This window comes from Oncorhynchus tshawytscha, linkage group LG02 (assembly GCF_018296145.1).
Source record: "Oncorhynchus tshawytscha isolate Ot180627B linkage group LG02, Otsh_v2.0, whole genome shotgun sequence".
In the NCBI taxonomy this organism is placed as follows: Eukaryota; Metazoa; Chordata; class Actinopteri; order Salmoniformes; family Salmonidae; genus Oncorhynchus; species Oncorhynchus tshawytscha.
This window is the reverse complement of record NC_056430.1, coordinates 60,995,461-61,017,914: the sequence shown is the minus strand read 5'-3', so window position 1 is coordinate 61,017,914 and position 22,454 is coordinate 60,995,461. Positions and strand designations below refer to the sequence as shown.

General features: G+C 43.8%; 1 non-coding gene across 1 annotated transcript; it reads right to left on the bottom strand.

Annotated features, from left to right (window-relative positions):
* Positions 1–9,768: 9,768 nt before the first annotated feature.
* LOC112223375 lies at positions 9,769–9,823 on the bottom strand. The gene has a single exon (XR_002949301.1). It is a non-coding gene; the product is annotated as a U7 small nuclear RNA (small nuclear RNA).
* Positions 9,824–22,454: the final 12,631 nt, after the last annotated feature.

Here is a 22,454-nt window from a genome sequence, read left to right as displayed (position 1 = left end):
TCTGACCAGATTATGAAAGACTTTGAATTCCGTAAAGTCAGTGTGGAAGCGGTGACAAAAGTATTGTTGTCTATCAACAATGACAAACCACTGGGGGCTGACAATCTGGATAGGAAATTACTGAGGATAATAGCAGACAATATTGCCACATCTTCAATTTAAGCCTACTAGAAAGTGTGAGGCCTGGAGGGAAGCTGAAGTAATTCCCCTACCCAAGAATAGTTAAGCCCCCTTTTTTTAACTAGGCAAGTCAGTTAAGAACAAATTCTTAATTACAATGACAGCCTACCCCGGCCAAACCCGGACGATGCTGGGCCAATTGTGCACCGCCCTATGGGACTCACAATCACAGCCGGATGTGATGCAGCTTGGATTTGAACCAGGTACTACAGTAACGTCTCCTGCACTGAGATGCAGTGTCTCGGACCACTGCACCACTCGGGTGTAAAGCCATAACACATACGTTTTTCCAGCAGTAGATTATGATAGATCATGTCAAAAGCTGCACTGAAGTCTAACAAGGCAGCCCCCACAATAAGTTTTTCATACATTTCTCTCAGCCAATCATCAGTCATTTGTGTAAGTGCCGTGCTTGTTGAGTGTCCTTCCCTACATGCGTGCTGAAAGTCTGTTGTCAATTTGTTTACTGTTAAATTGCATTGTATCTGGTCAATCACAATTTTCAGGCTGTATCACATCCGGCCGTGATTGGGAAGTAATTGGGTGGTGCACAATTTGCCCAGTGTCGTCCGGGTTTGGCTGGGGTAGGCCGTCATTGTAAATAAGAATTTGTTCTTGACTGGCTTGCCTAGTTAAATTATATTATATATTTTTAAACCCTGCTATAATGGGGATAAAGAGTATATTGTCTAACAGAACACAGAGGAAGTATTTAATGGAAGCCTCGCAAACATAATCCAGGTAAAAGCAGGAATTCCCCAGGGTAGTTGTTTAGGCCCCTTGCTTTTTTCAATCTTTACTAACGGCATGCCGCTGGCTTTGAGTAAGGCCAGTGTGTCTATGTACGCGGATGACTCAACACTATACATGCCAGCTACTACAGCAACTGAAATTACTGAAACACTTAACAAAGAGCTGCAGTTAGTTTCAGAATGGGTAGCAAGGAATAAGTTAGTCCTAAATATTTCCAAAACTACAATATTTTTATTTGGGACAAATCATTCACTCAATCCTAAACCTCAACTACACCTCGTAATGAATAATGTAGAAATTGATTACGTTGAGGTGGCTAAACTGCTTGGAGTAACCCTGGAGTGTAAACTGTCATCGTCAAAACATATTGATTCAACAGTAGCTAAGATGGGGAGAAGTCTGTCCATAATAAAGTGCTACTCTGCCTTCTTAACAACACAATCAACAAGGCAGGTCCTACAGGCCCTAGTTTTGTCGCATTGTTCAGTCGTGTGGTCAGGTGCCACAAAGAGGGACTTGGGCAAATTGCAGTTGGCTCAGAACAGGCAGCACGGCTGGCCCTTAAAAGTACACTGAGAGCTAACATTAATGACATGCATGTCAATCTCATGGCTCAAAGTGGAAGAGAGATTGACTTCCATATTACTTGTTTTTGTAAGAGGTGTTGACAAGCTGAAGGTACCAAGCTGTCTGTTTAAAATACTAGCACACAGCTCGGACACCCGTGCAAACCCTACAAGACATGCCACCAGAGGTCTCTTCACAGTCCCCAAGTCCAGAACAGATTATGGGAGGCGCACAGTACTACATAGAGCCATGATTACATGGAACTCTATTCCACACCAGGTAACTGATGCAAGCAGTAGAATCAGATTTAAAAAGCAGGTAAAAAAAAAACACCTTATGGAACAGCGGGGACAATGAAGTAACACAAACATGGGCACAGGCACATGCATACACACACATGATAACATATGCACTTTACACAGACGTAGACATGGATTTTGTGTTGTAGATATGTGGTAGTGGAGTATGGGCCTGAGGGCACACAATTAGTGTGTTGTGAATTCTGTAATGAATGTATTGTAATGTTTTTAAAATTGTATAACTGCCTTAATTGTGCCGGATACCAGGAAGAGTAGCTGCTGCCTTGGCCTCTCTTTCTCACTCTCTCTGGATAATTTACATATTAACTTTATACCTGTGTTGTTTTATGTTCCCTCTTCCTCCTGTAATCTGTTTTATAGCATTGTTCCCATTACACTTTCCGTCCCTATTTTGAGCCACCGCCTAAACCTTTCGACACCCCCTGTGTCCTGACTTGTCCTGAAGAGGTCATAGATGCAATTGGTAATTGTCCGTGGTTGTATTCATTCGTGAACACCTTAGCAAGTCCTTCACCGTTTAGGTCTGTTTGCTTCTGTTTTTTTTTTCATAGAGAATACAACGCTTTTTATAGGCACGGGGGCCGAATACTTGCTTGAGATTTGTGCAAATATACAATTTGTAAGTACACATATCTCCCTATATCTCCCTATAGCAGCAATGCATAGTTTACACAAATGTTGGATTTACGTCTGTGCTGTTCAAGCTGAGATTCGGACCAACGAGCGCATTGATCTCCAAACAAACATTTCATAGTGTGACAGTGTCGCTTAGCAACAATGCATCAGTCCCAATTAATTTGCTTTTGGTTCATAGCCTCGGGTCTAGACTATAGCAAGGCTGGAGAGTGTCAGTGCACATTCAAACTGTTCTCTGCAACGTGCTTGATAATAGGCCATTCCTATAGTCTATTCTACAGCATTTAGGTTCAGCTACAGCATTAACCGCTTTGGGACTGAACGTACGTAGTACATCTAAAAGCTCTGTGCCATAACCTGCAGACATAACGCCCCACCGCGACTGCCTTGAATGACACACACTAACAAACAGCTCACACACTGACACACAACCCATGTACACATACACACAACTTACACACAATAATAAACAACTAACGTAAGCCTTACACACTCATTCAAGGCTTACGTGAGCATGTGTATGAGTTGTGTGTTTGTGTGTGTAAGCCTTGAATGTGTGTGAGTAGTGTGTGTGTTAGTATGTCGTGTCCCAGAGGTGAGGCAGGGCACATGGCAGACTGTATTCTCTGAGCTAAGACGAGCTGAGTAGGCTAGAGAACATCAGTGGCTTTAGCCAATCTGTTGGGCTGTCTCCCCAGCCACAACCCACCTGTCGACACCCCTCCTCTCCCTCTCTCTGTCTCTACACCTCTCTAACTCCATTCTCCCTCTCTCACACCCACCAAAGCCATTTCTCTCTCTCTTTTCTTCCTCTTAATTGTTCTGGTTTCTCTCTAGCTCTGTATCGTTCATCTCTTTCTGTCACAACAGAGCACAACACAGCCCTGGGCGGCGGGGCAGAGTACACTAGGTGCCCTTGGCAAGACAGATAAACCGGTGTTATATGATTACGTGGCGCAGCGTTATTGTGCAACCCATGACTCACACTCAGCTTTAATTGCAGTGCCGCTCGCTTGTGCATGTTTTAGTGTGGGCGGAAAGAGAGAGAGACAAGAGGGAGAGGGTTAGCACTTTTGCAGGTCAGCATTCGGGGAGGGGGGGTGTACAGGCGGTAAAGCCTACACTCGGAGCATGGACCGACCGCAGTGGCGTGTTTTTTTTACTACTCGTTTACACGAGTGACGCACATTTTGATGAAAAGCGAAGGCCGTTCGGCCAACAGGACTGATAACGGCAAATCCTACACTGATCAAAGACCATGCTGCACTGGCAAATACACAAAATCATCTACATGATTGTTTTGTATTATGTAAATGTCATGATTTCATTACAGAAAGGCCTTGAGTTTCACAACAAGTAAGAGTTCAGCAAGTAAACCTATGAGTAACACTCCTCCTGACTGCAAAGCCGATTGCACTCGGCTAGACTTGGCAAGGCAGTAACAGCGAGAGGTCGGCTTATCCTCTCTTCGCCCGGGGCAGCCATTTTGGAAATTAATTTGGAAAGGAATCACATCTCAGGCGACCCTGAGAGACCGAAGCGGGGTGTAAAGCCATTTGTGTGGGTACGAGGGGCAGGGCTGGACTGGATGACCTTGTGGTTCGACACTCACACACACACTCAGCGTTCCTTCATATTCAGTCTGACTATTGGAGAACAACTTGGCGGGAAGCCTGTGCATGTGTGTCTGTGTGTCTATGTGTGAGAGAGAGTTTTGTGTGGCTTCAGCTCCCTGCCAATTCCTATTTGTGCCAAGCCAACCTGCTCCTATGTTAGAAAGGATTGGGAGCCAAGTCCAAACATGAATTTGTCATTCTTTGGAGGTCAAACAGAGATGAATCATTTTCAAGGCAGGCGGAGAAATGGTCGACAGCAAGCTGAATAGCAATTGATATACAGTAGAATCCTCCAACTCACATGTTTACAGTATATACCTTTACATATAGATGTTTTAATAGTTTTTCAATATATTGGGAATAGTGACCTTTTGCAAGACACTGAGTGAATTTCATGGACACATTATAATGTTGAGGCATTAAAAACATGTATACGTAAATACACATGCTCAAGTAATTGTCTATCAATAGTTAACTAAGTAAGCAATGAGGTTTTTATCCCTAGAAACAAGAAGCAGTGTAGTCATATTGTTTTTTAAGCCTTTTTACAGGCGGAAAACAATTGCTACTTTCTTTTTATGTTTTTTGCATTGATAAAAAAGAAGTCGACGTGTACTTAAGCTTGACAAGTTCATAATTTTCCGGATTGTTTGGTCTGTCTCCTTTTTTCGGCAACCTCAGTGACACGTACAATAAGGTGTTGTCAAATAAACTGCACTCTGATTGGCTCACCCAACTCCCAGGTTGGATTACATCACCACAAAGCACTGTTTTCACCTTCATGCCAAAATCAGTACTCATGGGTAACGCCCCACCGCGACTGTTTCTGTGTCACAAGATTGCCCAATGTGCTGGATAAGGGAGTTACTGATCCATCAGACCATGTTCACTTCACTCCATCAAAGTTAGCCATTAACCCAATGTTAGGTCCAAAAGTAAACTATTAGAGGTTACAGGTAGTAAGAACATAATGATAGACACAAGTATAAAGGTCATAGATGATTCCAAGAACGGGGACTTACTCAGAAAAAGATGTGCTACACACACATGGAAACTATTCCTGCCCTAGGGTTGTCTAGCAGTCTAAGCCGTAGCCTCTGGACAACATGTACAATGTACCATTACCAGCATGGGTTTGAATCCATCCCACTGCTCTTTCAGCACCCTTCCTCATTTCACCTTTATCTCTATCTATCCAATGAACATACAAAATACTTTAAAAATTATATTTTCAAAATATAGCTGCGAGCAGCAATAAACGGGGTTCACAGGATAACAGAAAGGACACAAGATCAGTTGAATAACAAAGCAAGCTGTCACGTTCTGACCTTTATTTCCTTTGTTTTGTCTTTATTTAGTATGGTCAGGGCTTGAGTTGGGGTGGGCAGTCTATGTTTGTTTTTCTATGTTTGGTTTCTGTTTCGGCCTAGTATGGTTCTCAATCAGAGGCAGGTGTCGTTAGTTGTCTCTGATTGAGAATCATACTTAGGTAGCCTGGGTTTCACTGTTGGTTTGTGGGTGTTTGTTTCCGTGTGAGTGTTTGTCGCCACACGGTACTGTTTCGGTTGTTGTAGATTTCACGTTATCGTTTATTGTTGTCGTTCGAGTGTTCATTTGTCTTTATTAAAAACATTATGAAGACTTACCACGCTGCATCTTGGTCTGATCCTTACTCCTCTTCAGACGAAGAGGAGATCTGCCGTTACACAAACACTCTAAAAAAATCTATCCTAATGGAACTCATGGGTCCTTGAGGCAAATGAAAGACACCTAAATACAAAGTTCAAGTCTTTAGGTCAAACAGGGCGGTGGATATGAGGGTTTAAGTGAGACTGCTTATAAAAGTGCCACCTATAGGCTAATCTTTGCCATTCTTTTTGACCAATTTACTCATGGCCACTAGTTTCTGTGTGCTATATTAGGAAAAAAGTTATGCTTGAGTTATTTGACTATGTCAATAAAAAAGTTATCAAAGACATTCGCTGTGAACCCCTAAAAATAAACTAATCTGAAATGCCATTGTCAAAGGAATTGAACAATTCCTAGTAAAAAACAAACCTGTAAACATGTAGCTAGGTTGCACTAGTCCAATGAGTGTACGGAATAAACATTAGACGAAAAAGCTTATCCTTAGTGATTTACCCTGCACAACTACCCTGTACAAAGTGACCCGTCAAAGTTCACAGCCCCTTATGTGTGGTACTCTTTAGTAGGTCCTGACTAATGTCATAGTTAGAGGTTCGTATCTGACGAGAGATAAACACCAATTATTGCCACCCGTAAAATTTTGGAGTGTCACAATGGGCAATTAGGCGATGCCGAGTTCAAGGGCGCTGTGCACCGGTCACATGCCTTCCGAAGTTACATTGCCCCATTGATGCCATAAGCCCACCAGTCCAAGGGCCAAGACTTTATCTCAACGAGACAAGGTATTTACGATGTGCAAATAGGAATACTATGGTGTGGCCTAGATGGTCCGAGTGAAATATCTAACACGCTCAGTAGGACATTTCACAATGGTTAACAGTGCAATCGATAGAGTTATCTAACTGGTTGTTGTCACTTTGAGAGATTTGCTAAAGACCTTGGATTGTCTATCGATTTCTGCTATAATTCTCGAATACACATACACCTAACCTGGAAAACAGATGAATTTGAACGTGACTTTGGTGCGGAAATTACCTTTTGTTTTGGAATTATTTTCTGTGCTTAGCATAGCAGATTACTTCATGGCTGAAAAATTAGCCAATATGACGAGGCCCTTAAGGCTGAATAGCCTAAGGGAGACCACAGTTGAAACAAAGCCAAGTGTTTATTGGTGGATTTCCGCCTATTGCCATCTTGACAGCAGGTAGCCAGCTGTTTTTCTGCTCGATTGTTCTGTCCGAGCTCTCTGCGTTTTTAACAATGGGGAACAATTCCAGGAAAAGGCAGGAGAAAAGAGGCCGTCTCTGCTCTTCCGCTGCCCTCCAAGGCCTTCGGTCTTCCCAACACTGATTTCTACCTGCTATATTCTCGACTTTGGATACACAGTGAAAAAATACACAAACATAGTATGTTACCACAACAATGCCTCACCATTTCCTTCACATCCCTACATTATCTGGGAAATGATGTAGCCTAACCTTAAAGAGGTGTGTGTGTAAGCATGTGAGGGGTTTTGTGCATCCAGTGTATATACAAAGGCCCTAAAGTCTATCTAAAGTCCCCCCCCCCCAAAAAATGAAACAAGGTAGAACTCCAAACTCAGGAGATAAAGATGTACTGATCCAACTCCAGGTTCTACACTTGAGCATCATCATCATTCGGCTGCAGAACAGTCACCAGGTTTGCAAGCTTGGTTGAAGCACTGATGAGTAGCATCATGTAATGAGAGTCAGCAAGACACAATACAAGGCCTGATACTGCATTTTGGGTTATGAGAGTTCTGCAGCATTTCCACTCCACTAGAAGTGCCCATAGGCACTTGGCTAGGTCCCCAGTTGGCAGCGTCTCTGCAAGATTAGCAACTCTGCTAGCATATGCTGCCCCCCAGCTAGAGATGGGAAATGATGCAACGAGTTGAATAGGGCTACTCGCATATCTAGCCTGATTTTTCCATCAAGAAAGGCAAAGCTGGCTTTCTTTTTATAGACTAAAGGCATTGCAGAACATTGCTCCTGTTGTGATCTTCACTTTGATATTTCACTGCCACTGTGTGGGTGAGAGTTTAGATGTTTCCTCTCAGAGCGTAGGCCTCCCCTTTTCGAGTGCGGTGAAATTGTAATGGGTTTAGTGGTCTGTTGTGTGTGTGTGAAGGTTCTGCCTTTTGACCTGAATCAGCAGCTAGCTCCTTTTTCTAGGAAAAAGGGAAGAGGAGGAAAATATATAAATGTAATTTAAATTTTTTTTTTCATTCGCAGGAGGAAGAAAAAAAAGGGTGCACCGTCAATTTTAATTTTTTAAACAATATGGGCAGTCATACTCTCTCTAAGGAGGGCTTATATACAGTGCGGGTTGTTGATGGTTTGTGACCTTTTAAGGCCCATGTTACACAGTATAAAAGGGTAGTCATAGATGTCATGTACCATGGCTTGGCATGAAATGGACCCGCATGACCCTAATTGCATCAACTCAACTGTCAGTCATGGTTCATTTCTGGCAAGCAAATTCACATGCATGCATAGGCACACACACACACACACACACACACACACACACACACACACACACACACACACACACACACACACACACACACACACACACACACACACACACACACACACACACACACACACACACACACACACACACACACACACACACACACACACACACATTTGATAAAAGGCAGAAAACCCCAACTCCCACAATGCAGGCTTGTGACATCAGTTGTGACCCAACACAAACCTCCCTACCTTTGTTGTCTCTCAAAACATTGAATAGAAAATAGAAAAGGAAAAACACACAGACACACTAGTGTATGAATGGCAGACCCCCAAAATAGCACTAAATCAACACCATGTGCTGAGGACAATAGAGAGAGAATGGGGGTGGAGACCCAGGCTAGCCACAGGGTGAGTGTGTGTGTGTACGTATATGTCTGTATGTGTATGTGCTTGTTTGTGTGTGTGCATTCATGTGTGTAGCAGTGTTTGTGTAGTGAGTGAGGGTGGTTTACAGAACGATGAGACTCAGACAGCCCCTGCTTACTCAGCAACTCCTGTGCCAGGGCTTATTTCAATCGCTCTTTTTTTAAATGAATTGCGTCGCGCCGGCCCCACTGAATAGCCCTGAGGTGCGTCAGACCCTTCACAGCTGACTGGCCTGATATATGCCTGACAGGAAAGCAGGAAGCTTGGCGTGAGAGAGAAAGAGAGTGGGGGAAGGAGGGGGGAGGGGGAGAGTAGGCCTTGAGGCCAGAGAGAGAGAGAGCTGGCAAGAACGAAAAAAAACATATTGTTTCTTCCCTCAGCCCCATGCAGAAGAAGGCGGGGAAAAAAGCCTGCTGTGTGTCGTGATTGTTTACAAGTCGCTCAGGTCAAAGATCAAATCATGGCAGCCATCTTTGTCCCTGCTGCTGCTTTGAGTTGTTGTTTTTGTCATCCTGGAAGCACAACCAGATGTCACCTCAATGTCCTTTTGATTCACTTCACCCTTCTCTCCTTTCCTTTTCCTTCCCTGAATTTGAATTTGAATTTTCCCTTCTTTCGTTCTTTCCCCTCTTCCGTCACAGCGGGAGAGCAGACAGGGTTGACCCAGATCTCCAATTGTGTATGTGATGGCACGCAGGGATGAAGGGAGGGGGGGAAAGGGGGGTGAGGGGGGAAAGAGGCAGAGAAAAGACTTAAAAGGACTCAGGATAGAGTGGTTTTGCTTTGTGAGTAACGCAACACTCCAGTGGATGAGATTTATCTGGAACAGCGCACATGAATAAATACTATGGTATAAATACTATAGTATTCACTCTAGTATTTTAGCTGACTTTACTGTAGTATTTACTGTAGTATACTAGAGTATTTACAGTCAACTACAGTATAAATAATGTACTAAAAGAAAACTGTCGTTTTATAGCAATTAATGTCGTGTTTTTGCGGATTGTAGTGCACTGTAGCATTTACAGTAGTGTTTTTTGCGGACTGTAGTATACTTTTGCGGGCATTACTGTAGTATTTACTATAGTGTTTTTGTTTTATTATCTTTGACATAGAAGTGAAGGCTTTCTCATTGAGGAAACCTACTGGAGAAATACTAAAAGAGACAATTGTTTATAACCTGTAGGTAGGGGGTCTAAACAGATAGTATAGCTCTTTAGATAGCTTCTGCTCTTTTCTATAACCTGTAGGGAACACAATATATGGTCTATACTTGGCATGTAGGTTTCTCACGTATGTATATGGAGGAGGGGAATGGGAATGGAATATGCAAATTAAATACTGTAATATTTACCATAGTTACAAAATGTAGTGTTTTTACAGACTAGTGTTTTGGTGGACATTACTGTAGTATTTACTACAGTGTTTATTTGTGGATAATACTGTGGTATTTACTATAGTATTCTAGAGTATACATCAACATTCTATAGTATGTACTAGACATGATTGCGTACTATGGCGTGTAGTATAGTATTCTACAGTATACTACAGAATTCTATAGTAAGTGGTCAAAAGACCAATCGGTGACAAAAGATCAGACTTTGGCAGCATGTGTAAACGCAGCACTATTGTCTGAGTGAGTGAAACATAAATAAATTCTATGAGGAGGACGAGGAGGTGGCACAAATTTCAGAAATAGACCAAACTTTGGTAAATGGCTCCGATATACATCAAGTCCATAATTATTGGCACCCTTGAGAAAGATGAGCAAAAGAAACTGTATAAAATAAAAATGACTAATACTGAGCTATATTGCATTATATTATATATTACATTATATTATTGTATACTAATACAATTGCTCAGAGAAAGACATTTTGTTTAACAAGTAATAAAACATTTAAAAGATAAGGGTCAAAAGTATTGGCACCCCTGTTTTCAGTACTTCAGCACACCAGTGGTGTGTTCAGATGCCATGAAAACATATATTCTTGGCCATGCACACCAGTGTAGAAAGGTACCTCATACCTAGGGCAAAACATGGTGGTGGATCTTTGATGTTATTGAGCTATTTTGCTTCCACTGGTCCTGGGGCCCTTGTTAAGGTCAACGGCATCATGAACTTTACCAAGTACCAGGACATTTTAGCCAAAAACCTGGTTGCCTCTGCCAGGAGGCTAACACTTGGCCTCAAGTCGATTTTACAGCAAAACAATAACTCCAAGCACTCAAAATGCATAAAGTAATGGTTCATTGACCACAAAATAAACATTTTGCAATGGACATCTCAGTGTCCGGACTTAAACCCCATTGAAAACCTGTGGTTTGAATTGAAGAGGTCAGTCCATAAAAGCAGACAAAGGAAATCAAGATTCTGGAAAGATTCTGTTTGGAGGATTGGTTTAAGATCCCTTCTGTGTTCTCCAATCTCATAAAACCTTTTTAGGAAAAGGCTCAGTGTCATTATCTTCAGAAAGGGAGTGTGCTAGAGTATTGAAAACAGGGCTGCCAATCTCATTCTCTAAGCAATTGTATTGTATAAAATAATATGATTTCCCTTATTTTTTTGCATACTACGTAGCTCAGTATTTCTATTATTAATTTTATACAGTCTTTTTTTGCTCATCTTTACCAAGGTCCCTCACGCCCTGACCTTAGAGAGCCATTTTATTTCTCTATTTGGTTAGGTCAGGGTGTGATGTGGGGTGGACATTCTATGTTTTGTTTTCTATGTTTCTTTATTTCTATGTTTTGGCCGGGTATGGTTCTCAATCAGGGACAGCTGTCTATCGTTGTCTCTGATTGGGAAACATACTTAGGTAGCCCTTTTTCCCTCCTTTCAGTGTGGGTAGTTATCTTTGTTAGTGGCACTTATGCCCTGTTAAGCTTCACGGTCATTTTGTATTGTTTTTGTTGGCGATATTATTTAATAAAAAGATAATGTGTGCTCACCACGCTGCACCTTGGTCTACTTCCCATGACGGCCGTGACAGAACTACCCATCCCCAAAGGACCAAGCAGCGTGGCCAGGAGGAACAGGGATCCTGGGCCTGGGAGAAGAGAGAATGGAGGACATCTTGGACATGGGAGGAGGTTATGGCAGGGGACAAGACCCTGCCATGGAAACAGGCTGAAGTAGCGAGGGAGGAACGACTTCGCTACCAGGAGTCACGGCAACGGAGCAGGCATGAGAGGCAGCCACAAAAATCTTTTTGGAGGGGGCACACGGGAATTTGGTTGAGTCAGGTTGGAGACCTGAGCCAACTCCCTGTGCTTACCGTGGCGAGCGTCATACTGGTCAGGCACCATGTTATGCGGTGGAGTGCACGGTGTCTCCAGTGCGCGTTTACAGCTCGGTGTGCTACCTTCCAGCTCCCCGAATCGGCCGGGCTAGAGTGGGCATCCAGCCAGGTCGGACGGTGCCGGCTCAGCGCATCTGGTCGCCAGTACGTCTCTACGGCCCAGGATATCCTGCGCCGGCTCTGCGCACTGTGTCTCCGGTGTGTCTGCACAGCCCAGTGTGTCCTGTGCCTGCGCCCCGCATGTGCCGGGCCAGTGATGATCCATGACACGAAGCCTCCAGTGATGATCCATGGCACGAAACTTTCAGGGATGATCCATGGCACGAAGCCTCCAGTGATGATCCATGGCACGAAGCCTCCAGTGATGATCCATGACACGAAGCCTCCAGTGATGATCCATGGCAAGAAGCCTCCAGTGATGATCCATGACACGAAGCCTCCAGTGATGATCCATGGCAAGAAGCCTCCAGTGATGATCCATGACACGAAGCCTCCAGTGATGATCCATGGCAAGAAGCCTCCAGTGATGATTCATGGCACGAAGCCTCCAGTGATGATCCATGGCAAGAAGCCTCCAGGGATGATCCATGGCACGAAACCTTCAGGGATGATCCATGGCACGAAGCCTCCAGTGAGGAGTCATGGCACGAAACTTTCAGGGATGATCCATGGCACGAAGCCTCCAGTGATGATCCATGGCACGAAGCCTCCAGTGATGATCCATGGCACGAAGCCTCCAGCGACGGCCTCCAGTCCGGAGCCTCCAGTGATGATCCATGGCACGAAACTTTCAGGGATGATCCATGGCACGAAGCCTCCAGCGACGGCCTCCAGTCCGGAGCCTCCAGTGACGGCCTGCAGTCCAGAGCCCCCAGCGACGGCCTCCAGTCTGGGGCCCGCAACGAGGGTGCCCAGTCCAGGGCCTGCAGCGAGAGTCCTCAGTCCGGGGCCCGCAACGAGAGTCCTCAGTCCGGGGCCCGCAGCAATGGTCCCCAGTCCGGGGCCCGCGATGAGGGTCCCCAGTCCGGGGTTGGCGGCGAGGGTTCCCACACCAGAGGCGCTACCAAAGTTGGGTGAGCCAGAGGTGGAGCGGGGTCTACGTCCCGCACCAGAACCGCCACCGCGGATAGATTCCCACCCAGACCCTCCCCTATAGGTTCAGGTTTTGCGGCCGGAGTCCGCACCTCTGGGGGGAATACTGGCACGCCCTGACCTTAGAGAGACGTTTTATTTCTCTATTTGGTTAGGTCAGGGTATGATGTGGTGTGGGCATTCTATGTTTTGTTTTCTATGTTTCTTTATTTCTATGTTTTGGCCGGGTATGGTTCTCAATCAGGGACAGCTATCGTTGTCTCTGATTGGGAATCATACTTAGGTAGCCCTTTTTCCCTCCTTTCAGTGTGGGTAGTTATCTTTGTTAGTGGCACTAATGCCCTGTTAAGCTTCACGGTCATTTTGTATTGTTTATTGTTGGCGACATTTTTTTATAAAAAGATCATGTACGGTCAGCACGCTGCACCTTGGTCTACTTCCCATGACGGCCGTGACAGTCCCAATAATTATGGACCTGTCTGTAGCTTCGCTGCAAAGTGTCTGTATTTGAATAGTTTCTGAAGAATTAAATTAACACGAGCCAGAGTCAAGGCTCTAAAGTGCAACAAAATATTTTGCTGTGCGACCAAGAGTTTAATTTTGAGAGCAGAGCTGTCTTTCGTATTAGTATCGACACATGCCTCAACGACACACTTAGCAGACATTCTATCTGCGTGGTGTTTTAGGAAACGCATGTTACATCTTCGGCCGTTGTAGGAAAGATGCATTGTTAAAATACTGATAAGCCTAAAATCCATCGCATTCAGGAAACCGAGCCCAGGCAACTTGACCAGTATATCCAAACATTTGGGGGCACAAAAAGAAAGGAAAAGGATAGCTTCTTCTGGAGATCAACAATCATTGCAATGAATGAATGACAGATCTCTTGCATTTTGTCATCACAAAGCTGACATTTTTAAAGAGACATTGTACAATTCATTGTAATGCATCTCAATAGGAAAATTGTGCTTTTACATAATGTAAAATCTAATATTCCACAAAAGACTATCTCATTTCAATGACAGGTATTCATATCAACATTTTATCTTTTATAATAAACGGATGTCTTCACAGTGTTACATATTAGTTTCTAGGGCACAACATGTGCTTCAAAATTCATATAGTCTGTATCTTAATCAATTCGCCTAAATTTCACGTGGTGCTCCTAACTTTTTTAAATTGGGAGCACCAGTGCTACCAATGGAAATTTTTAATTTGGCCATAGTTCACTTCGCTCTACGGCTTATACAGTAGCAGGGGGTGAAACGTCTATTGTGGAGAGACAGATAGACTTTCTCCTGAACGTAATGATCTTCTTCACCTCGTTATCTTGAGGCCTATGCAAAAAAGAAAAAAGTATAGCTCAAGTTCACTGACTTCTCACAATGTTAAAGCTCTATTCTCATCCTCCCAGACGGCCTCATTCACTCTTATCTATGAACTGTTCTAGGACCAGGCTTAACTTCCTTTCACATGTTCAACCACCTTCACACCATTGTCTGAAAAATCTATTTTATTCTTGACATTCATATTTTTTTTTATCTCAGCTTTCCTCAATCTCAACCACCTTGTTCTGTCCTCTCCTGTCCTCTCTTCTACTCCCTTCATCCCTCTCTCTCTCTTCAGTGTTTAAAACAATGAGGCATCTCCCATGATCAGGTGAAATGGATCTCTCCACCCATCTATCGCCCTGTTCTTGCTGAAGCAACCTGATCTCGCTGAGAGAAGCTGACCCACAACTTCACAGGGGATTGGGTGACAGCCATGTTGAATTGGCTGAATGAGTGCGACGGTGTCCGTTTACCGTCTTCCCCAATTGGACAGGACAATGGGGAGAGACAGGCGAGAGGCCCTTGCACAGAGAGGTAGATAGACAGGGCATTGAAGGGATGGGGATGGGTCATTCTAGGGTAAATGTGTACCAGCTAACACTAGCTTAGCATTGCATAGCGCTAACTCCAGACTGACAATGAATGGAGTTGTTTGTTGTGTTGTTCACTTATCCTGAGACTGCAGGTTTTCTAGCTAACCCTTGTACTAACAGAGGGAATATAAAGTAAAATAATAAGGTCCCTTTTCGAATTGATATGCTTATTTGCCAGGTTGGGGCTAGGAGTGAATATGTTAGCATTGATAGCGTCCACAACAGTGGCATCATTAGTCCTGGGCTTCCAGGATTCAGCCATGGATGATTTTTGGTCCAGCCCTGGATGTAAAAAAAATATATAATTTTAGTCTGATATTAGTTTTCATAACCAAATGCGTTATGCAGTATATAAAAGAAATGTACGTTAGGTTGAAAATACTTTGTCCCTGAAAACAGGTTACTCTGCTTTCTGTCGACTCTGCGGAAAGTGCCTCTGGAGTGACACAGTTCCTGCTGTGATTGGTCGAGATTTCACAATGCACTGGATGCTCACGTCCCTTAAACCCTCCCCACCCATACAACACCGATTAGATGTCAATTTCATCACTAAGCAAAACTCCTGTAACTCAGTCAGTCTACAGCATAGCACAGAGCAAATATCGATATTCTGAGTTTCTTCAGAAAGATAAGCAAAAAAGCGATCTGTTTGAGCAAGTTGAGCACGAGCAGGCAGCAGTGAATGAAGTGGAGAGGGCAGAACAGCCATAAAGTCAAAGTGCAGCAGCAGCAGAGTTAGCCACAGGTTTGTGCGGGGTTGGTGGTAGCTAACGAGCTAGCTAGTCTCGCTCGGCATAAGGTTTAGCTAATGCTAATAAGCTAGCATTAGCACTCAGCATCCTTAAGCTATTGGATGTTGGTCAGAGTTATTTAACAGTATATTTAGTGAATGGACAAGGTAAGTATGTTGAAATAAGTCATGAGGTAAAGGGTTTATTTCCCGCCAGTGTATTTGATGGGTTTTGTTTCTGTATCTAGCTTTGCTAGCTGAGACCGAAGCGATGAGAAAACGTTTTTATGACTGAAGCGCGTATCTTCTGACAGTGTCAGAAGTGTCCCCCTGTGGACTGAAGCTGATCTTTTCTACAAATTGACATTTAACCCTGTTTAAAATGGGCAATGTTGAGGTGACCAGATTAAATGAATCATCGAAGGCTTATGATCTATTCCATTCTCCTGCTAAACATGCTAGGCTATGTAACTATTTGTAAAAAAAAAAACTATAAAAAAAAAACCCTGCCCTTTATTAAATGTATTAAATTATTTGATTGAGCTTTAATTTTTATTACCCTTTTTATTCACTTAGTTATTGTTGTCTTGGATGGCAGTCGAGCTCCTTGCCATCCAGGAGTTCTATACCAGGTGGTGTCAGAGGAAGACCCTAAAAATTGTCAAAGACTCCTGCCACCCAAGTCATAGACTCTCTGCTACAGCACGGCAAGAAGCACCGGAGCGCCAAGTCTGTGACCAAAAGGCTCCTGAACAGCTCCTGAATGAAATGGCTACCCGGACTATTTGCATTGACCCATTTTTTTTTGTACTGGAACTATGCACACTCACTAAACTCTATTTGGACAGTGACACATTTAGTTTTGTTTTGTTTTGGCTCTGTACTCCAGCACTTTGGATTTGAAATTATACTGTTAAAGTGTAGACTGTCAACTTTAATTTGAGAGTATTTTCATCCATATCGAACTGTTTAGAAATTACAGCACTTTTTGTACATGGTCCTCCCATTTTTGACGTAGTAGAACGTTATTTGGTCCCATATTCATAGCACACAATGATTATGTCATCTTGTGACTCTACAAATTGGTTGGATGCATTTGCTGTTTGTTTTGGATGTGTTTCAGATGATTTTGTGCCAAATAGAAATTAATGGTAAATAATGTATTGTGTCACTTTGGAGTCACTTTTATTGTAAATAAGAATTGAATATACAGTACCAGTCAAAAGTTTGGACACCTACTCATTCAAGGGTTGTAGGATAATTGTAGGATAATAGGATAATAGTGGATAATAGGATAATAGTGAAGACATCACAACTATGAAATATCACAAATGGAATCATGTAGTAACCAAAAAAGTGTTCAACAAATCAAAAAATATCTTAGATTCTTCAAAGTAGCCACCATTTGCCTTGATGACAGCTTAGCACACTCTTGGAATTCTCTAAACCAGCTTAATGAGTAATTATTTTCCAACAGTCTTGAAGGAGTTCCCACATATGCTGAGCACTTGTTGGCTGCTTTTCCTTCACTCTGTGGTCCAATTCAGGTTGGGTGATTGTGGAGGCCAGGTCATCTGATGCAGCACTCCATCACTCTCCTTCTTAGTCAAATAGCCCTTACACAGCCTGGAGGTGTGTTTTGGGTAATTGTTCTGTTGAAAAACAAATGATAGTCCCACTAAGCGCAAACCAGATGGGATGGCGTATTGCTGCAGAATTCTGTGGTAGTCATGCTGGTTAAGTTTGCCTTGAATTCTAAATAAATCACAGACAGTGTCACCATCACACCTCCTCCTTCTCCATGCTTCACGGTGGGAACCACACATGCATCCGTTTTGGTTGGAACCAAAAGTCTTAAATTTGGACATCAGACCAAAGGACAGATTTCACCAGTCCAATGTCCATTGCTTGTGTTTCTTGGCCCAACAAGTCTCATCTTATTATTGTTGTCCTTTAGTAGTGGTTTCTTTGCAGCTATTCGATCATGAAGGCCTGATTCACAGTCTCCTCTGAACAGTTGATGTTGAGATGTGTCTGTTACTTGAACTCTGTGAAGCATTTTTTTGGGCTGCAATATGAGGTGCAGTTAACTCGAATGAACTTATCCTCTGCAGCAGAGGTAACTCTGGGTCTTCCTTTCCTGTGGCTGTGGCTGTCATGTGAGCCAGTTTCATCAAAGTGTTTGATGTTTTTAATGGCGCCGGAGGAGATGGCTGCCGTTTTACGGTCTCCTAACCAATTGTGCTATTATGTGGGGTTTTTTGCGATATTTGTAAATTATTTTGTGCACAATGTTTCTGCAACCGTATCTTACGGAAGAAAAGAGCTTCTGGATATCAGGACAGCGATCACTCACCTCGGATTAGACAAAGATTTCTTCAACAACAACAACAAACAGGACACACACGATATTCTCCAAACACCCCACAGGGCAGACATCCCAATTATTCGCAAAAGGAAGCGACGTAGAGGACGAAGAGCTGGATGCCTCGTCCGGACCCGCAGAAGGCAACGAGGAAAGCTGCCATTTACCATAAATATTACTCGCCAACGTGCAATCATTGGACAATAAACTAGACGAGGTACGATCAAATATCCTACCAACGGGACATCAAAAACTGTAATATCATATGCTTCACGGAATCGTGGCTGAATGATGATATGGATATTCAGCTAGCGGGATACAAGCTGCACCGGCAGGATAGAACAGCACACTCCGGTAAGACGAGGGGGGTGCTGTCTGTGCATATTTGTAAACAACAGCTGGTGCACGAAATCTAAGGAAGTCTCTAGATTTTGCTCGCCTGAAGTAGAGTATATTGTGACAAATTGCAGGCCACTCTACTTGCCTAGAGATTTCTCAGCTATACTTTTCGTGGCTGATTATTTACCACCACAGACAGATGCTGGCACTAAGACCGCACTCAGTCAGCTGTATAAGGAAAAAGGCAAAGAGGAAACCACTCACCAAGAGGCGGCGCTCCTAGTGGCCGGAGACGTTAATGCAGGGAACCTTAAATTAGTTCTACCAAATCTCTGTCAACATGTTAAATGTGCAACCAGAGGGAAAAAATTCTAGATCACCTGTTCTCCACACACAGAGAAGCGTACAAAGCTCTCCCTCGCCCTCCATTTGGTAAATCCGACCACAACTCTATCCTCCTGATTCCTGCTTACAAGCAAAAATTAAAGCAGGAAGCACCAGTGACTCGGTCTATAAAAAAATGGTCAGATGAAGCAGATGCTAAACCACAGGACTGCTGTGCTATCACAGACTGGAACATGTTCCGAGATTCTTCCAATGACATTGAGGAATACATCACATCAGTCACTGGCTTTATCAATAAGTGCATTGAGGACGTCGTCCCCACAGTGACTGTACGTACATACCCCAACCAGAAGCCATGGATTACAGGCAACATTCGCACTGAGCTAAAGGGTAGAGCTGCCGCTTTCAAGGTGTGGGACTCTAACCCGGAAGCTTACAAGAAATCCCGCTATGCCCTGCGACGAACCATCAAACAGGCAAAGCGTCAATACAAGGCTAAGATTGAATCATACTACACCGGCTCCGACACACGTTGGATGTGGCAGGGCTTGCAAACTATTACAGACTACAAAGGGAAGCACAGCCGCGAGCTGCCCAGAGACACGAGCCTACCAGACGAGCTAAATCACTTCTATACTCGATTCGAGGCAAGCAACACTGAGGCATGCATGAGAGCATCAGCTGTTCCGGATGACTGTGTGATCACGCTCTCCGTAGCCGACATAAGTAGGACCTTTAAACAGGTCAACATACACAAGGCTGTGTGACTGGGACTAAACACCTCCCTCTGCAACTGGATCCTGGACTTCCTGACAGGCCACCCAGGTGGTGAGGGTAGGTAGCAACACATCTGCCACGCTGATCCTCAACACTGGAGCTCACCAGGGGTGTGTGCTCAGTCCCCTCCTGTACTCCCTGTTCACCCACGACTGCATGGCCAGGCACAACTCCAACACCATCATTAAGTTTGCTGACGACACAACAGTGGTAGGCCTGAACACCGACAACAACGAGACAGCTTATAAGGAGGAGGTCAGAGACCTGGCCGGGTGGTGCCAGAATAACAACCTATCCCTCAACGTAACCAAGACTAAGGAGAGGATTGTGGACTACAGGAAAAGGAGCACTGAGCACGTCCCCATTCTCATTGACGGGGCTGTAGTGGAGCAGATTGAGAGCTTCAAATTCCTTGGTGTCCACATCAACAACAAACTAGATTGGTCCAAACACACCAAGACAGTCGTGAAGAGGGCACGACAAAGCCTATTCCCCCTCAGGAAACAAAACAACATTTGGCATGGGTCCTGAGATCCTCAAAAGGTTCTACAGCTGCAACATCAAGAGCATCCTGACCGGTTGCATCACTGCCTGGTACGGTAATTGCTCAGCCTCCGACCGCAAGTCACTTCAGAGGGTAGTACGTACGACCCAGTACATCACTGGGGCAAAGCTGCCTGCCATCCAGGACCTCTCCACCTGGCGGTATCAGAGGAAGGCCCTAAAAATGGTCAAAGACTCCAGCCACCCCAGTCATAGACTGTTCTTTCTACTGCCGCATGGCAAGCGGTACCGGAGTGCCAAGTCTAGGACAAAAAGGCTTCTCAACAGTTTTTACCCCCAAGCCATAAGACTCCTGAACAGGTAACCAAATGGTTACCCGGACTATTTGCATTTTGTGCCCCCCTAACACCTCTTTTATGCTGCTGCTACTCTCTGTTTATCTTATATGCATAGTCACTTTAACTATACATTCATGTACATACTACCTAAATTGGCCCGACCAACCAGTGCTCCCGCACATTGGCTAACCGGGCTATCTGCATTGTGTCCCACCACCCGCCAACCCCTCTTTTTACACTTCTGCTACTCTCTGTTCATCATATATGCATAGTCACTTTAACGATACCTACATGTACATACTACCTCAATAAGCCTGACTAACTTTTTTCAAATGTCTTTTTACAGTTGTTTTATTTCTTTACTTACTTACCTATACACACACACACACATACCTTTTTTCTTCACACCATTGGTTAGAGCCTGTAAGTAAGCATTTCACTGTTGTATTCGGCGCACGTGACAAATAAACTTGATTTGATTTTTGCGACTGCACATGAAGAAATGTTCTCTTTGCTTATTTGAGCTGTTCTTGCCATAATATGGACTTGGTATTTTAACAAATAGGGATATATTCTGTATACCACCCCTACCACGTCACAACACAACTGATTGGCTCAAATGCATTAAGAAGGAAAGAAATTCCACAAATGAACATTTAACAAGGCACACCTGTTAATTGAAATGCATTTCAGGTGACTACCTCATGAAGCTGGTTGAGAGAATGCCATGAGTGTGCAAAACTGTCATCAAGGTAAAGGGTGGTTAATGGTTACTTTGAAGAATCTGAAATATAAAATATATTTTGATTTGTCTCACACTTTTTTGGTTACTACATGATTCCATGAATAGGTGTCCAAACTTTTGACTGGTACTGTATTTCTAAACAATTCTACATTAATCTGGATGCTACCATGATTACAGATAATCCTGAATAAATCATGAATAATGATGAGTGAAAAAGTTACAGACACACAAATGTCTCACCCTCAAGACATGTTAACCTCTTACCATTACAATAACAAGGGAGGTTAGCATTTTTTGGAGGGTGTGATATTTGAAATTAGGCAAACTATTAGAATTTTAGCAATTAGGAAATGGTGGAGTGATTTCTGCATATTTCACCTTTAAAGCTGCTCTATGGATTCTAATTACTGCATAGTGTGTGTGTGTGTGTGTGTGTGTGTGTGTGTGTGTGTGTGTGTGTGTGTGTGTGGTGCGAGAGAGGGTCTTTGGGCACTGTAGGATTGATTCTTAATCAGTTTGGCTCATTGGACAAGTCAGTCTATGTTTGAAGCTGTTGAGTGGCATGAATGTTTATGGCAATATACTGCACCTGCTGTCTCTAACTCTGAATGCTCGGCTATGAAAAGCCAACTGACATTTACTCCTGAGGTGCTGACCCGTTGCACCCTCTACAACCACTGTGATTATTATTATCTGACCCTGCTGGTCATCTATGAACATTTTAAAATCTTGGCCATGTACTGTTATAATCTCAACCCGGCACAGCCAGAAGAGGACTGGCCACCCCTCAGAGCCTGGTTGTTCTCTAGGTTTTTTCCTAGGCTCCTGCATTTCTAGGGAGTTTTTCCTAGCCACCGATATCGAAATCCATGTGAGTTAGAGTGTGCAATGTTTATGCTACCGTTTCTAGGCCTTTCCCCAGCTGGGGTGAGAAGTGGTGTTCCTAAATAGGGCTGCTCAGACATACAGTGGTCTGCCAGGATCAGCTGCCACTCAAATCCCAGCTGCTGACGACCAATAGCCCTGTGACACTACTGTGCAGGGGCCTGGCTAGGAGCTTCCAGGTCATTCAGTCCTGCCCCCGTTACCTAGCACCCTGTCACCAATAGAATTTAATGGTGCAAGAAATGTAGGTGGATACCTGTGCGCTGAAATGATTTAGAGTGACATGGTGATGCGCGTGTCCCAACATCAGTTCTTTGCTATTGGAAAATGGACTTGGATAAAAATCCAAGATTACCAGCACATCCCCACAGCTGCAGGAGACTGTCGGAACTCCAGTCTGTTGGAGGACCTCCTGCCGACAGCACATTGCTTTTCTCTCAGGCTGTGCTCCCCTAGCCG